The sequence below is a fragment of the Bombina bombina genome, chromosome 2, assembly GCF_027579735.1.
Source record: "Bombina bombina isolate aBomBom1 chromosome 2, aBomBom1.pri, whole genome shotgun sequence".
Classification (NCBI taxonomy): Eukaryota; Metazoa; Chordata; class Amphibia; order Anura; family Bombinatoridae; genus Bombina; species Bombina bombina.
In genome coordinates, this window is record NC_069500.1 from 135,503,539 (window position 1) to 135,518,539 (window position 15,001).

A 15,001-nucleotide genomic window follows, 5' to 3' on the forward strand; every position below is an offset into this window, starting at 1 on the left:
TTGGGGGGGAAGCTACACTACAGAAAAAATTAAAACATTAATCTATTTTATTGTAAACTGGGTACTGGCAGACAGCTGCCAGTACCCAAGATGGCTCCCAATAATTAAGAGGGGGAGGTTAGAGAGCTGGTTGGGGGGGGGGGGATCAGGGAGGTTGGGCGCTAAGGGGGGATCCTACACAGCAGAATATGTAAATATGCAAAAAAAAAAAGGATACCTTTTATTTTAGTACTGGCAGACTTTCTGCCAGTACTTAAGATGACAGGGACAATTGTGGGGTGGGGAAGGTAAGAGAGCGGTTTGGGAGGGATCAGGGGATGTGATGTGTCAGGTGGGAGGCTGATCTCTACACTAAAGCTAAAATTAACCCTACAAGCTCCCTACAAGCTACCTAATTAACCCCTTCACTGCTAGCCACAATACACGTGTGATGCGCAGCGGCATTTAGCGGCCTTCTAATTACCAAAAAGCAACGCCAAAGCCATATATGTCTGATATTTCTGAACAAAGGAGATCCCAGAGAAGCATTTAAAACCATTTATGCCATAATTGCACAAGTTGTTTGTAAATAATTTCAGTGAGAAACCTAAAGTTTGTGAAAAAGTTTGTGAAAAAGGTAACGATTTTTTTTATTTAATCGCATTTGGGGGGGCATTTGGGGTTGTCTACTACACTACGCTAAAGCTAAAATTAACCCTAGAAGCTCCCTACAAGCTCCCTAATTAACCTCTTCACTGCTGGGCATTATACACGTGTGGTGCGCAGCGGCATTTAGTGGCCTTCTAATTACCAAAAAGCAACACCAAAGCCATATATGTCTGCTATTTCTGAACAAAGGGGATCCCAGAGATGCATTTACAACCATTTGTGCCATAATTGCACAAGCTGTTTGTAAATCATTTCAGTGAGAAACCTAAAATTGTGATAAATTTAAAGTTTTTTTTAATTTGATCGCATTTGGCGGTGAAATGGTGGCATAAAATATACCAAGAAGGGCCTAGATCAATACTTGAGGTTGTCTACTATACTAGACTAAAGCTAAAATTAACTCTAGAAGCTCCCTACATGCTCCCTAATGAACCCCTTCACTGCTGGGCATAATACATGTGTGGTGCGCAGTGGCATTTAGCGGCCTTCTAATTACAACGCCAAAGCCATATATGTCTGCTATTTCTGAACAAAGGGGATCCCAGAGAAGCATTTACAACCATTTATGCCATAATTGCACAAGTTGCTTGTAAATAATTTCAGTGAGAAACCTAAAGTTTGTGAAAAAAATTGTGAAAAAGTTAAGTTTTTTTTATTTGATCACATTTGGCAGTGAAAGGGTGGCATGAAATATACCAAAATGGGCCTAGATCATTACTTTTGGATGTCTTCTAAAAAAATATATACATGTCAAGGGATATTCAGGGATTCCTGAAAGATATCAGTGTTCCAATGTAACTAGAGCTAATTTTGAGAAAAAAAGAGTGGTTTGGAAATAGCAAAGTGCTACTTGTATTTATGGCTTTATAACTTGCAAAAAAAGCAAAGAACATGTAAACATTGGGTATTTCTAAACTCAGGACAAAATTTAGAAACTATTTAGCATGGGTGTTTTTCGGTGGTTGTAGATGTATAACAGATTTTTGGGGTCAAAGTTAGGAAAAGGGTGTTTTTTTCCATTTTTTCCTCATATTTTATCATTTTTTTATAGTAAATTATAAGATATGATTACCCACCTACTGGACAAGAGATACCCAGAGAGTGTTCCCAAGGCCCATAGAACACACAGACCTAGGCACATTGAGGCGCAAAATATACCATGGGATCCTCCGCTATGTTGAGCGAGCCTGTCAAAACATTCTAAGCTCATGGGGCGCGATCCGATATAGATCGCAGTTTGCGGCGCAAGCGAGGGAACCGGCGTCGCCCGCAGTTTCAGCTCGCAACTCGAGCCATCCCATATAAGTCGCCGTCAGATGCTAACGTGCCGTAAGTCTGACAAACCAGCGATGTCCAGAAATCTGCGCAAGTACAAATTTCTGGCGTCGCCAGTGACTTACGGCACGTTAGAAACTGCCGGCGCCTCTAAAACCTGACTAAAGTCTAAAACACCCGCACTGTCTAACACGCCTCCCTAACATAGCCCGCACTGTCTAACACGCCTCCCTAACATAGCCCGGCACGTCTAACCCTCTATCCGCTATCCCCCCTCACTATCCTAACAATAAAAAAGCTATTAACCCCTAAACCGCCGCTCCCGTACCCCGCCGCCAGCTATATTATATCTATAACCCCCTAAAGTGAGCCCCTAACACCGCCGCCATCTATATTAAAATTATTAACCCCTAATGTAAGCCCCTTACACCGCCGCCATCTCTATTAAAATGATTAACCCCTAATTTAATCTACCTACCCCGCCGCCAGCTATATTATCTATATTAACCCTAAGTATATTATAGTTAATATAGGTATTACATTATATATATTAACTATATTAACCCTAATTATATTATGGTTAATATAGTTACTATAGTATTTATATTAACTATATTAACTCTATCTAACCCTAACACCCCTAACTAAATTTATATTAAATTAATCTAATTCATTTATAAACTAAAATATTCCTATTTAAATCTAAATACTTACCTATAAAATAAACCCTAAGATAGCTACAATATAATTAATAATTACATTGTAGCTATGTTAGGGTTAATATTTATTTTACAGGTAAATTGTTAATTATTTTAACTAGGTATAATAGCTATTAAATAGTTATTAACTATTTAATATCTACCTAGTTAAAATAATTACCCAATTACCTGTAAAATAAATCCTAACCTAAGTTACAAATACACCTACACTATCAATAAATTTAATAAACTACAAACATCTATCTAAAAATACAATTAAATTAACTAAACTAAATTACAAAAAAAAAAAAACACTAAATTACAAAAAATAAAAAAAGATTAAAAGATTTTTAAGCTAATTACACCTATTCTAAGCCCCCTTATAAAATAATAAACCCCCAAAATAAAAAAGATTCCCTGCCCTATTCTAAATTAAACAAATTTCAAAGCTCTTTACCTTACCAGCCCTTAAAAGGGCCTTTTGTGGGGCATGCCCCAAAGAATTCAGCTCTTTTGCATACAACAAATACAATCCCCCCCCCCCCATTACAACCCACCACCCACATACCCCTATTCTAAAACCACAAACCCCCCTTAAAAAAGCCTAACACTACCCCCCTGAAGATCTCCCTACCTTGTCTTCACCACACCGGGCCGAACTCCTGATCCGATCCGGGCGATGTCTTCCTCCAAGCGGCAAAGAAGAATTCTTCCTCCGGCGATGTCTTCCTCCAAGCGGCAAAGAAGAATTCTTCCTCCGGCGACGTCTTCCTCCAAGCGGCAGCAAAGTCTTCATTCTTCCGGCGGCATCTTCAATCTTCTTTCTTCACTCCGCCGCCGCGGAGCATCCATCCCGGCCGACTGCTGTACTACGAATGAGGTACCTTTAAATGATGTCATCCAAGATGGCGTCCGCCGAATTCCGATTGGCTGATAGGATTCTATCAGCCAATCGGAATTAAGTTAGAAAAATCTGATTGGCTGATTGAATCAGCCAATCAGATTCAAGTTCAATCCGATTGGCTGATCCAATCAGCCAATCAGATTGAGCTCGCATTCTATTGGCTGATCGGAACAGCCAATAGAATGCGAGCTCAATCTGATTGGCTGATTGGATCAGCCAATCGGATTGAACTTGAATCTGATTGGCTGATTCAATCAGCCAATCAGATTTTTCTAACTTAATTCCGATTGGCTGATAGAATCCTATCAGCCAATCGGAATTCGGCGGACGCCATCTTGGATGACGTCATTTAAAGGTACCTCATTCGTAGTACAGCAGTCGGCCGGGATGGATGCTCCGCGGCGGCGGAGCGAAGAAAGAAGATTGAAGATGCCGCCGGAAGAATGAAGACTTTGCTGCCGCTTGGAGGAAGACGTCGCCGGAGGAAGAATTCTTCTTTGCCGCTTGGAGGAAGACATCGCCGGAGGAAGAATTCTTCTTTGCCGCTTGGAGGAAGACATCGCCGGAGGAAGAATTCTTCTTTGCCGCTTGGAGGAAGACATCGCCCGGATCGGATCAGGAGTTCGGCCCGGTGTGGTGAAGACAAGGTAGGGAGATCTTCAGGGGGGTAGTGTTAGGCTTTTTTAAGGGGGGTTTGGGTGGTATTAGAATAGGGGTATGTGGGTGGTGGGTTGTAATGGGGGGGGGGGGATTGTATTTGTTGTATGCAAAAGAGCTGAATTCTTTGGGGCATGCCCCACAAAAGGCCCTTTTAAGGGCTGGTAAGGTAAAGAGCTTTGAAATTTGTTTAATTTAGAATAGGGCAGGGAATCTTTTTTATTTTGGGGGTTTATTATTTTATTAGGGGGCTTAGAATAGGTGTAATTAGCTTAAAAATCTTGTAATCTTTTTTTTATTTTTTGTAATTTAGTGGGGTTTTTTTTGTAATTTAGTTAATTTAATTGTATTTTTAGATAGATGTTTGTAGTTTATTAAATTTATTGATAGGGTAGGTGTATTTGTAACTTAGGTTAGTATTTATTTTACAGGTAATTGGGTAATTATTTTAACTAGGTAGATATTAAATAGGTAATACCTATTTAATATCTATTATACCTAGTTAAAATAATTAACAATTTACCTGTAAAATAAATATTAACCCTAACATAGCTACAATGTAATTATTAATTATATTGTAGCTATCTTAGGGTTTATTTTATAGGTAAGTATTTAGATTTAAATAGGAATATTTTAGTTTATAAATGAATTAGATTAATTTAATATAAATTTAGTTAGGGTTAGATAGAGTTAATATAGTTAATATAAATACTATAGTAACTATATTAACTATATTAACCCTAATATAATTAGGGTTAATATAGTTAATATATATAATGTAATTACTATATTAACTATAATATACTTAGGGTTAATATAGATAATATAGCTGGCGGCGGGGTAGGTAGATTAAATTAGGGGTTAATCATTTTAATAGAGATGGCGGCGGTGTAAGGGGCTTACATTAGGGGTTAATAATATTAATATAGCTGGCGGCGGTATAGGGGGATTAGATTAGGGGTTAATAATTTTTATATAGGTGGCGGCGGTGTAAGGGGTCAGATTAGGGGATAGATAAGGTAGATGGCGGCGGTTTTAGGGGCTCACAGTAGGGGGTTAGTTTATGTAGATGGCGGCGGGGTCCGGGAGCGGCGGTTTAGGGGTTAATAACTTTATTAGGGATTTCGGGGGGGGGATCGCGGTTGACAGGTAGATAGACATTGCGCATGCGTTAGGTGTTAGGTTTATTTTAGCAGATCGCGGTTGACAGGGAGATAGACATTGCGCATGCGTTAGGTGTTAGGTTTATTTTAGCAGATCACGGGTGACAGGTAGATAGACATTGCGCATGCGTTAGGTGTTAGGTTTATTTTAGCAGCCAGTTTAGGAAGTTACGGGTCTCCAATAGTTAGCGTAAGGCTTCTTACGGCTGCTTTTTGTGGCGAGGTGAAAATGGAGTAAGTTTTCTCCATTTTCGCCACGTAAGTCCTTACGCTGCATATTGGATACCAAACTGCGCGGGTTTGGTATACCTGTCTATGGCCCAAAAAACTACGGGCGACGACAGAAATATACGGGCGTAACTTCTAGGTTACGCCGTATATGTGATACCAAACCCGCGCAAATATTGGCGTCGCCGGCTTTTGCGGGCGACGATTTATATCGGATCGACCCCATGATTTAGCGGCATCACTGAAAGGCATTTACTATACATGCCATTGGTTGGTGATGCTGGCTATAGATAACACCCAGCAACGTCTCCCATATTGGCGATGTATAGTAAAGGATCAGTGGAATAGAGCTGCCATGCCTAACCACTAATCCTTATACCCCTAAACTGACGTACCCCACAATTGCAAACAAACAATACACTAATAAATATTTAACCCATCACAAACACACCGCAAGTATCTATCCTATTAACCCCTAAATCACAACATACCCACTGTAAGTATGTAACATATTAACCCCTATGTCGCCAAATACCTACCACAAGTACTAAACTATTAACCCTATGCCGCCACATACCCAATCCAAGTACTAAACTATTAAACCCTATGCCACCACATACCCAACACAAGTAATAAACTATTAACCCCGATATAGCTACATATGCAGCCATTACGAGTCGTGTCGGTATAGCTATACCGCAAGCATTTTAGCCTGTAATGCAACGTCAATCCCGCACTCAAAAAAAATATGTTTCTCTTGTTAAGTGTATCCAGTTCACGGATCATCCATTACTTATGGAATATATTCTCCTTCCCAACAGGAAGCTGCACCACACAGCAAAGCTGCTATATAGCTCCTCCCCTAACTGCCATATTCAGTCATTCTCTTGCAAGCCTCAACATAGATAGGAGGTCGTGAGAGTCTGTGGTGCTTTCTACTTAGTTTATTCTTCAATCAAAAGTTTGTTATTTTTAAATGGCACCAGAGTGTGCTGTTTATCTCAGGCAGTATTTGGAAGAAGAATCTGCCTGCGTTTTTCTATGATCTTAGCAGACGTAACTAAGATCCATTTGCTGTTCTCACACATTCTGAGGAGTGAGGTACTTCAGAGGGGGAATGGCGTGCAGGTTTTTCTGCAGATAAGGTATGTGCAGTAAAATATTTTTCTAGGAATGGACTAAGAAAATACTGCTGATACCGAAGTAAAGCCTTAAATGCAGCGATAGCGACTGGTATCAGGCTTATTAATAGAGATACATACTCTTGTAAAAATGTGTTTTAAAACGTTTGCTGGCATGTTTAATCGTTTTTTTAACATATGTTTGGTGATAAAACTTATTGGGGCCTAAGTTTTTTCCACATGGCTGGCTTAAATTTTGCATAGAAACAGTTAACTGAAGCTTCCCACTGTTGGCTGTGGCAGTTTGTTGTGTCTGTTTTTAAAAAGTCTATGTCTTTTTTTTTTTTTTTTATCTGTTTTTTGCATTAAGGGGTTAATCATCCATTTGCAAGTGGATGCAATGCTCTGTTACCTTATTACATGTACTGTAAAAATTTCGTTTGTTTTACTGCCTTTTTTTCACTGTTTTTCAAATTTTGACAAAATTTGTTTCTCTTAAAGGCACAGTAACGTTTTATATATTTGCTTGTTAACTTGATTTAAAGTGTTTTCCAAGCTTACTAGTCTCATTATTAGTCTGTTCTAACATGTCTGACATAGAGGAAGCTCTGTGTTCATTATGTTTTAAAGCCATGGTGGAACCCCATCTTAGAATGTGTACCAGATGTACTGATTTCATGTTAAACAATAAAGATCATTTTTTGTCTTTAAAAACATTATCACCAGAGGATTCTGTCGTGGGGGTAGTTATGCCGACTAACTCTCCCCACGTGTCAGACCTTTTGACTCCCGCTTTAGGGACTCACGCTCAAATGGCGCCAAGTACATCAAGGGCACCCATAGCGTTTCTTTTACCAGGGGATTCTGTCGAGGGGAAAGTTATGCCGACTAACTCTCCCCACGTGTCAGACCCTTCGACTCCCGCTTCAGGGACTCACGCTCAAATGGCGCCAAGTACATCAAGGGCGCCCATAGTGTTTATTTTACAAGACATGGCAAAGGTGGTGAATAATATTCTGGCAGCAGTATTAGTCAGACTACCTGAAATTAAAGGAAAGCAGTTAGCTCTGGGGGTAGATACAGAGCATACAGACGCTTTAAGAACCATGTATGATACTACCTCACAATATGCTTAGTCTGTGGGTGATTTTTTTTTTTGACTCAGGGAAGATGATTTAACCTGATTCTGATATTTCTACATTTAAAATTTATGCTTGAGAACCTCCACTTGTTGCTCAGGGAGGCTTTGGCTGCTCTGAATGAATGTGTACAATCGCAGGGCCAGAGAAATTGTGTAGACTGGATAAATAATATGCAGTGCCGGTGTGTACTGATGTTTTTCCAATACCTAAAGAGGTTTACTAAAAAATTTTTTAATAAGGAATGGGATAGACCAGGTGTGCCGTTCTCTTCCCCTCCTATTTTTTAGAAGAATGTTTTCTAATAGTTACCACCACACGGGACTTCTGGCAGACAGTTCCTAAGGTGGAGAGAAGAGTTTCTACTCTAGCTAAGCGTACCACTACCTCTGACGAGGACAGTTGTGCTTTTTAGATCCAATGGATAAAAAATGTTTATTCAACAGGGTTTTATCCTGCAGCCCCTTGCATACATTGCTTCTGTCACTGCTGCTGCGGCGTTCTGGGTTGAGTCTCTTGATGAGGCTTTACAGTTAAGCGACTCCATTGGATGAATATATTTGACAAGCTTATGCTAGCCAATTCCTTTGTTTTCTGATGCCTTGTTCATTTGACTAGACTAACGGCTAAGAATTCTGTTTTTTACTATACTGGCGCGCAGAGCGCTATGGCTTATATCATGGTCAGCTGTCGTGACTTTAATAAATAAGCTACTTAACTTCCCTTCAAGGGGCAGACCCTATTCGGGCCTGGTTTGAAGGAGATTATTGCTTATATCACTGGAGGAAAAGGTCATGCCCTTCCTCAGGATAGGTCTAAATCAAGGGAAAAAAAAAAAAAAAAAGTCTAATTTTCGTACCTTTTAAAAACTTCAGGGCAGGTGTGGCATCCTCTTCCTCTAAGGCAAAACAAGAGGGAATTTTTTTCTCAGTCCAAGGCGGTCTGGAGACAATCGGACCTGGAACAAAGATAAGCAGGCCAAGGAGCCTGCTGCTGCCTCTAAGGCAGCATGAAGGAACGGACCCCTATCCGGTAACGGATCCTATAGGGGGCAGACTTTCATTCTTTGCCCAGGCGTGGGCAAGAGATGCCCAGGATCCCTAGGCATTGGAATTTATATCCCAGAGATATCTTCTGGATTTCAAAGATTCCCCCCCCAAAAAAAGGGGAGATTTCGCCTTTCACAATTATCTGCAAACCAGATAAAGAAGGAGGCATTCTTACATTGTGTACGAGATCCATCCAGTTCCAAGAGAGGAACAGGGACAGAGTTTTTACTCAAATCTGTTTGTGGTTCCCAAGGAGAGGGAACCTTCAGACCTATTTTGGATCTAAAGATCTTAAACAAATTCCTCAGAATTCCGTCATTTAAGATGGAAACTATTCGTACCATCTTAACTATGATCCAGGAGAGTCAATAGAGGACTAAAATGGATTTGAAGGATGCTTATCCTCACATTGTGATGCATAAAGATCACCATCGTTTTTCAGGTTTGCCTTTCTAGACAGGCATTACCAGTTTGTAGCTCTTTCCTTTGGGATATCTACAGCCCCAAGAATCTTTATGGAGGTTCTGGGGTCGCTTTGGCGGTCCTTAGACCGCGGGACATAGAAGTGGCCCCTTATTTAGACGACATCCTGATACAGGCGTCAAACATCCAAATTGCCCAGTCTCATACGGACGTAGTACTGGCATTTCTGAGATCACATGGGTGGAAAGTGAACAAGGAAAGAGTTCTCTATCCCCAATCTCAAGGGTTTCCCTCCTAGGGACTCTGATAGATTCTGTAGAAATGAAAATTTACCTGACGGAGTCCAGGTTGTCAAAGTTTCTAAATTTCTGCCGTGTTTTTTCATCCCATCCGCGCCCTTCGGTGGCTCAGTACATGAATGAAATCGGCTTAATGGTAGCGGCAAGGGACATAGTACCGTTTGCACGTCTACATTTCAGACCGCTGCAACTATGCATGCTCAGTCAGAGGAACAGGGATTACACAGATTTGTCCCCCTGTTAAACCTGGACCAAGAGACCAGAGATTCTCTTCTCTGGTGACTATGTCGGGTCCATCTGTCCAAGGGTATGACCTTCCGCAGGTCAGATGGGACAATTGTTACAATAGATGCCAGCCTTTTAGGTTGGGATGCAGTCTGGAACTCCCTGAAGGCTCAGGGATAGTGGACTTAGGAGGAGACCCTCCTTCTAATAAATATTCTGGAACTGGGAGTGATATTCCATGCTCTTCAGACTTGGCCTCAGTTAGCAACTCTGAGGTACATCATACTCAGTCGGACAATATACACGACTGTGGCTTACATCAGCCATCAAGGGGGAACAGAAGTTCCCTAGCGATGTTAGAAGTCTTACAATAATTCACTGGACAGAGACTCACTCTTGTCTATCAGCTATCCATATCCCAGGTGTTGAGAACTGGGAGGTGGATTTTCTAAGTCGTCAGACTTTTCTTCCGGGGGAGTGGGATTTCCTCCGGAGGTCAAGACCAAGCAGGAGAGGGCTTTGGTGTTTTTGACAGCGCCTGCGTAGCCACGCAGGACCTGGTATGCAGATCTGGTGGACATGTCATCCTTTCCATCACGGTCTCTGCTTCTGAGACAGGTCCCTCTACCTCAGGGTCCTTTCAACCATCTAAATAGAATCAATCTGAGATGGACTGCCTGGAGACTGAACGCTTGATGTTATCAAAGCATGGCTTCTCCGAGTCAGTCATTGATACCTTAATACAGACATGAAAGCCTGTCTCTAGGAAAATTGAACATAGATATGGTGTAAATATCTGATTGTTATGAATCCAAGGGTTACTCATGGAGTAAAGTCTGGATTCCCAGGATATTATCTTTTCTCCAAGATGTTTTTGAGAAAAGGGTTGTCAGCTAATTCCTTAAAAGGGGACAGATTTTTACTCCGTCTATTTTTTTGCACAAGCGTCTGGCAGGTATTCTAGACGTTCAGGCATTTGGTCAGGCTTTGGTTAGATCCAAGCCTGTTTTTAAAACTGTTGCTCCGCCATGGAGCTTAAACCTGATTCTTAAGGTTCTTCAAGAAGTTCCGTTTGAACCTTTTTTGTTCCATAGATATCAATCTTTATCTTGGAAAGTTCCTTTTGGGTAGCTAATTCCTCGACTCGTAGAGTCTCCAAGTTATCTGTGTTACAATGTGATTCTCCTTATCTGGTCCTTCGTACGGATAAGGTAGTCCTGCGTACCAACCTGGGTTTTTTCCTAAGGTGGTATCTAACAAGTACATCACTCAAGAGATAGTTGTTCCATGCTTGTATCCTAATCCTTCCTCAAAGAAGGAACGTCTATTACACAATATTGGACGTGGTTTGTGCTTTAAAGTTTTACTTACAAGCTACTACAGTTTTCATCAAACGTTCACCTTGTTTGTTGTCTATTCTGGACAGAGGAGAGGTCAAAAGACTTCAGCAGCCTCTCTGTCTTTTTGGTTAAAAAGCATAATTCATTTAGCTTATGAGACTGCTGGACAGCAGCCTCCTGAAGGGATTACAGCTCATTCTACTAGAGCTGTGGTTTTCACTTGGGCCTTTTTTAAATGTGGCTTCTGTTGAACAGATTTACAAGACGGAGTCTTGGTCTGCGCTTCATACTTTTCAAATTTAACAAATTTGATACCTTGCTTCTTCGGAGGCTATTTTTGGGAGAAAGGGTTTTTTACAGGCAGTGGTAACTTCCGTTTAAGTACCTGCCTTGTCCCTCCCATCATCCGTGTACTTTAGCTTTGGTATTGGTATTCCATAAGTAATGGATGATCCGTGGACTGGATACACTTAACAAGAGAAAACATAATTTATGCTTACCTGATAAATTTATTTCTCTTGTAGTGTATCCAGTCCACGGCCCGCCCTGTCACTTTAAGGCAGGTAATTTTTTCATTTGAACTACAGTCACCACTGCACCCTATGGTTTTTCCTTTCTCTGCATGTTTTCGGTCGAATGACTGAATATGGCAGTTAGGGGAGGAGCTATATAGCAGCTTTGCTGTGGGTGGACTCTTGCAGCTTCCTGTTGGGAAGGAGAATATATTCCATAAGTAATGGATGATCCGTGGACTGGATACACTACAAGAGAAATAAATTTATCAGGTAAGCATAAATTATGTTTTTTGCGTGGGATTTCCATAGCGCCCATATTAAAGGTTGTGCGGTGAGGCTAAAATGCTTGCGTTACAGCCTATACCGACTAGGGGTTAATAACTTTATTATAGTGGCAGCAATGTCGGGGAGCAGCAGAATAGGGGTTAATATCTTTTATTACTGGCGGTGATGTCGGGAGCAGCAGATTAGGGGTTAATAACATTATGTAGGTGTTGGGTAGGTGTTGGCGATGTTAGGGGCAGCAGATTAGGGGTGTTTAGACTTGGGGTTTATGTTAGGGTGTTAGGTTTAAACATAACTTTTTTTTTCTCCATAGACATCAATGGGGCTGCGTTACGGCGATCTCCATTCCGAGCTTCAGTTCTTTTTTCTAACACTCTCTCCCCATTGATGTCTATGGGGAAAGCATGCACGAGGACGTCAAAGCAGCCCTTGTATTTTGGGTGGTATGGAGCTCATCGCCACCATATCACAAGCACAAGGAGGCTTTTCTGAAACTTGTAATGGCAGTGCTATGGAGGGTGAAATAATGCAACTTTTGTTGCGTTCATTTCACACCCTCTATAGAGCAAAACTTGTAATCTAGGTAGGTGTAAGTAAATAAAAAATTTAAATTAAACCTAAACTGCCACAACCCCAAAGGCAATCTAATCCAACTCTACCTAACACCCCCTCTAAACTAACCCCGATCTTAACTAAGCCCTTAAAGGGACATTAAACCCAAAAAAATTATATCGTGATTCAGATAGAGAACACAATTTTTAAAAAATTTCCAATTTACTTCTATTAACAATTTTTTTTTTCATTCTCATGTTATTCTTTGTTGAAGAGATACCTAGATAGGTAGCGTGCACATGCTTGAAGCACTACACAACAGTGTACACTACACAACAGAAATAGTGCTGCCATCTAGTGCCCCTGCTAATGTATAACATTGTTGCAAAACTGCTGCTATATACAGGGAGTGCAGAATTATTAGGCAAATGAGTATTTTGACCACATCATCCTCTTTATGCATGTTGTCTTACTCCAAGCTGTATAGGCTCGAAAGCCTACTACCAATTAAGCATATTAGGTGATGTGCATCTCTGTAATGAGAAGGGGTGTGGTCTAATGACATCAACACCCTATATCAGGTGTTTATAATTATTAGGCAACTTTCCTTTGGCAAAATGGGTCAAAAGAAGGACTTGACAGGCTCAGGAAAGTCAAAAATAGTGAGATATCTTGCAGAGGGATGCAGCACTCTTAAAATTGCAAAGCTTCTGAAGCGTGATCATCGAACAATCAAGCGTTTCATTCAAAATAGTCAACAGGGTCGCAAGAAGCGTGTGGAAAAACCAAGGCGCAAAATAACTGCCCATGAACTGAGAAAAGTCAAGCGTGCAGCTGCCAAGATGCCACTTACCACCAGTTTGGCCATATTTCAGAGCTGCAACATCACTGAGTGCCCATAAGCACAAGGTGTGCAATACTCAGAGACATGGCCAAGGTAAGAAAGGCTGAAAGACGACCACCACTGAACAAGACACACAAGCTGAAACGTCAAGACTGGGCCAAGAAATATCTCAAGACTGATTTTTCTAAGGTTTTATGGACTGATGAAATGAGAGTGAGTCTTGATGGGCCAGATGGATGGGCCTGTGGCTGGATTGGTAAAGGGCAGAGAGCTCCAGTCCGACTCAGACACCAGCAAGGTGGAGGTGGAGTACTGGTTTGGGCTGGTATCATCAAAGATGAGCTTGTGGGGCCTTTTCGGGTTGAGGATGGAGTCAAGCTCAACTCCCAGTCCTACTGCCAGTTTCTGGAAGACACCTTCTTCAAGCAGTGGTACAGGAAGAAGTCTGCATCCTTCAAGAAAAACATGATTTTCATGCAGGACAATGCTCCATCACACGCGTCCAAGTACTCCACAGTGTGGCTTGCAAGAAAGGGTATAAAAGAAGAAAATCTACTGACATGGCCTCCTTGTTCACCTGATCTGAACCCCATTGAGATCCTGTGGTCCATCATCAAATGTGAGATTTACAAGGAGGGAAAACAGTACACCTCTCTGAACAGTGTCTGGGAGGCTGTGGTTGTTGCTGCACGCAATGTTGATGGTGAACAGATCAAAACACTGACAGAATCCATGGATGGCAGGCTTTTGAGTGTCCTTGCAAAGAAAGGTGGCTATATTGGTCACTGATTTGTTTTTGTTTTGTTTTTGAATGTCAGAAATGTATATTTGTGAATGTTGAGATGTTATATTGGTTTCACTGGTAAAAATAAATTATTGAAATGGGTATATATTTGTTTTTTGTTAAGTTGCCTAATAATTATACACAGTAATAGTCACCTGCACACACAGATATCCCCCTAAAATAGCTATAACTAAAAATAAACTAAAAACTACTTCCAAAACTATTCAGCTTTGATATTAATGAGTTTTTTGGGTTCATTGAGAACATGGCTGTTGTTCAATAATAAAATTAATCCTCAAAAATACAACTTGCCTAATAATTCTGCACTCCCTGTAGTGCTGAAGATACATGCACACTCTTGATCTTACATTTCTGCTTTTCCACAAAGGATAACAAGAAAACTAAGATCATTTGATAATAGAAGTAAATTAGAAAGTTGTTTAATATGTTATGTTCTATCTAAATCATAAAAGAAAAAAAATTGGGTCTTATGTCCCTTTAAGTTGCAAAAAATAAAAAATTGAAGTTACAATATCATAAAAAGCTATTTTTTTAAATAAACTACAATATCTAAAATAAAAAAAACACCTTTATACCTAACACTAAACTACATGACCCATAAAATACCCACCCAAAAAAAAGAACCTAAACCCTAACACTAAAATAGACCTTTTGTAAGGCATTGCCCTAAAGTGATCAGCTCTTTTACATTTAAAAATCAATTAAGAAACCCCCCTCTACAATACAAGTAACCCCCACCCCCAAAATTCTTAGAAAAGAGAAGTTAAAATAAAAAGCCTATTTTTAAAAATTAAAAAACCCACCCCAAAAAAGCCATAAATAAACCCAAAA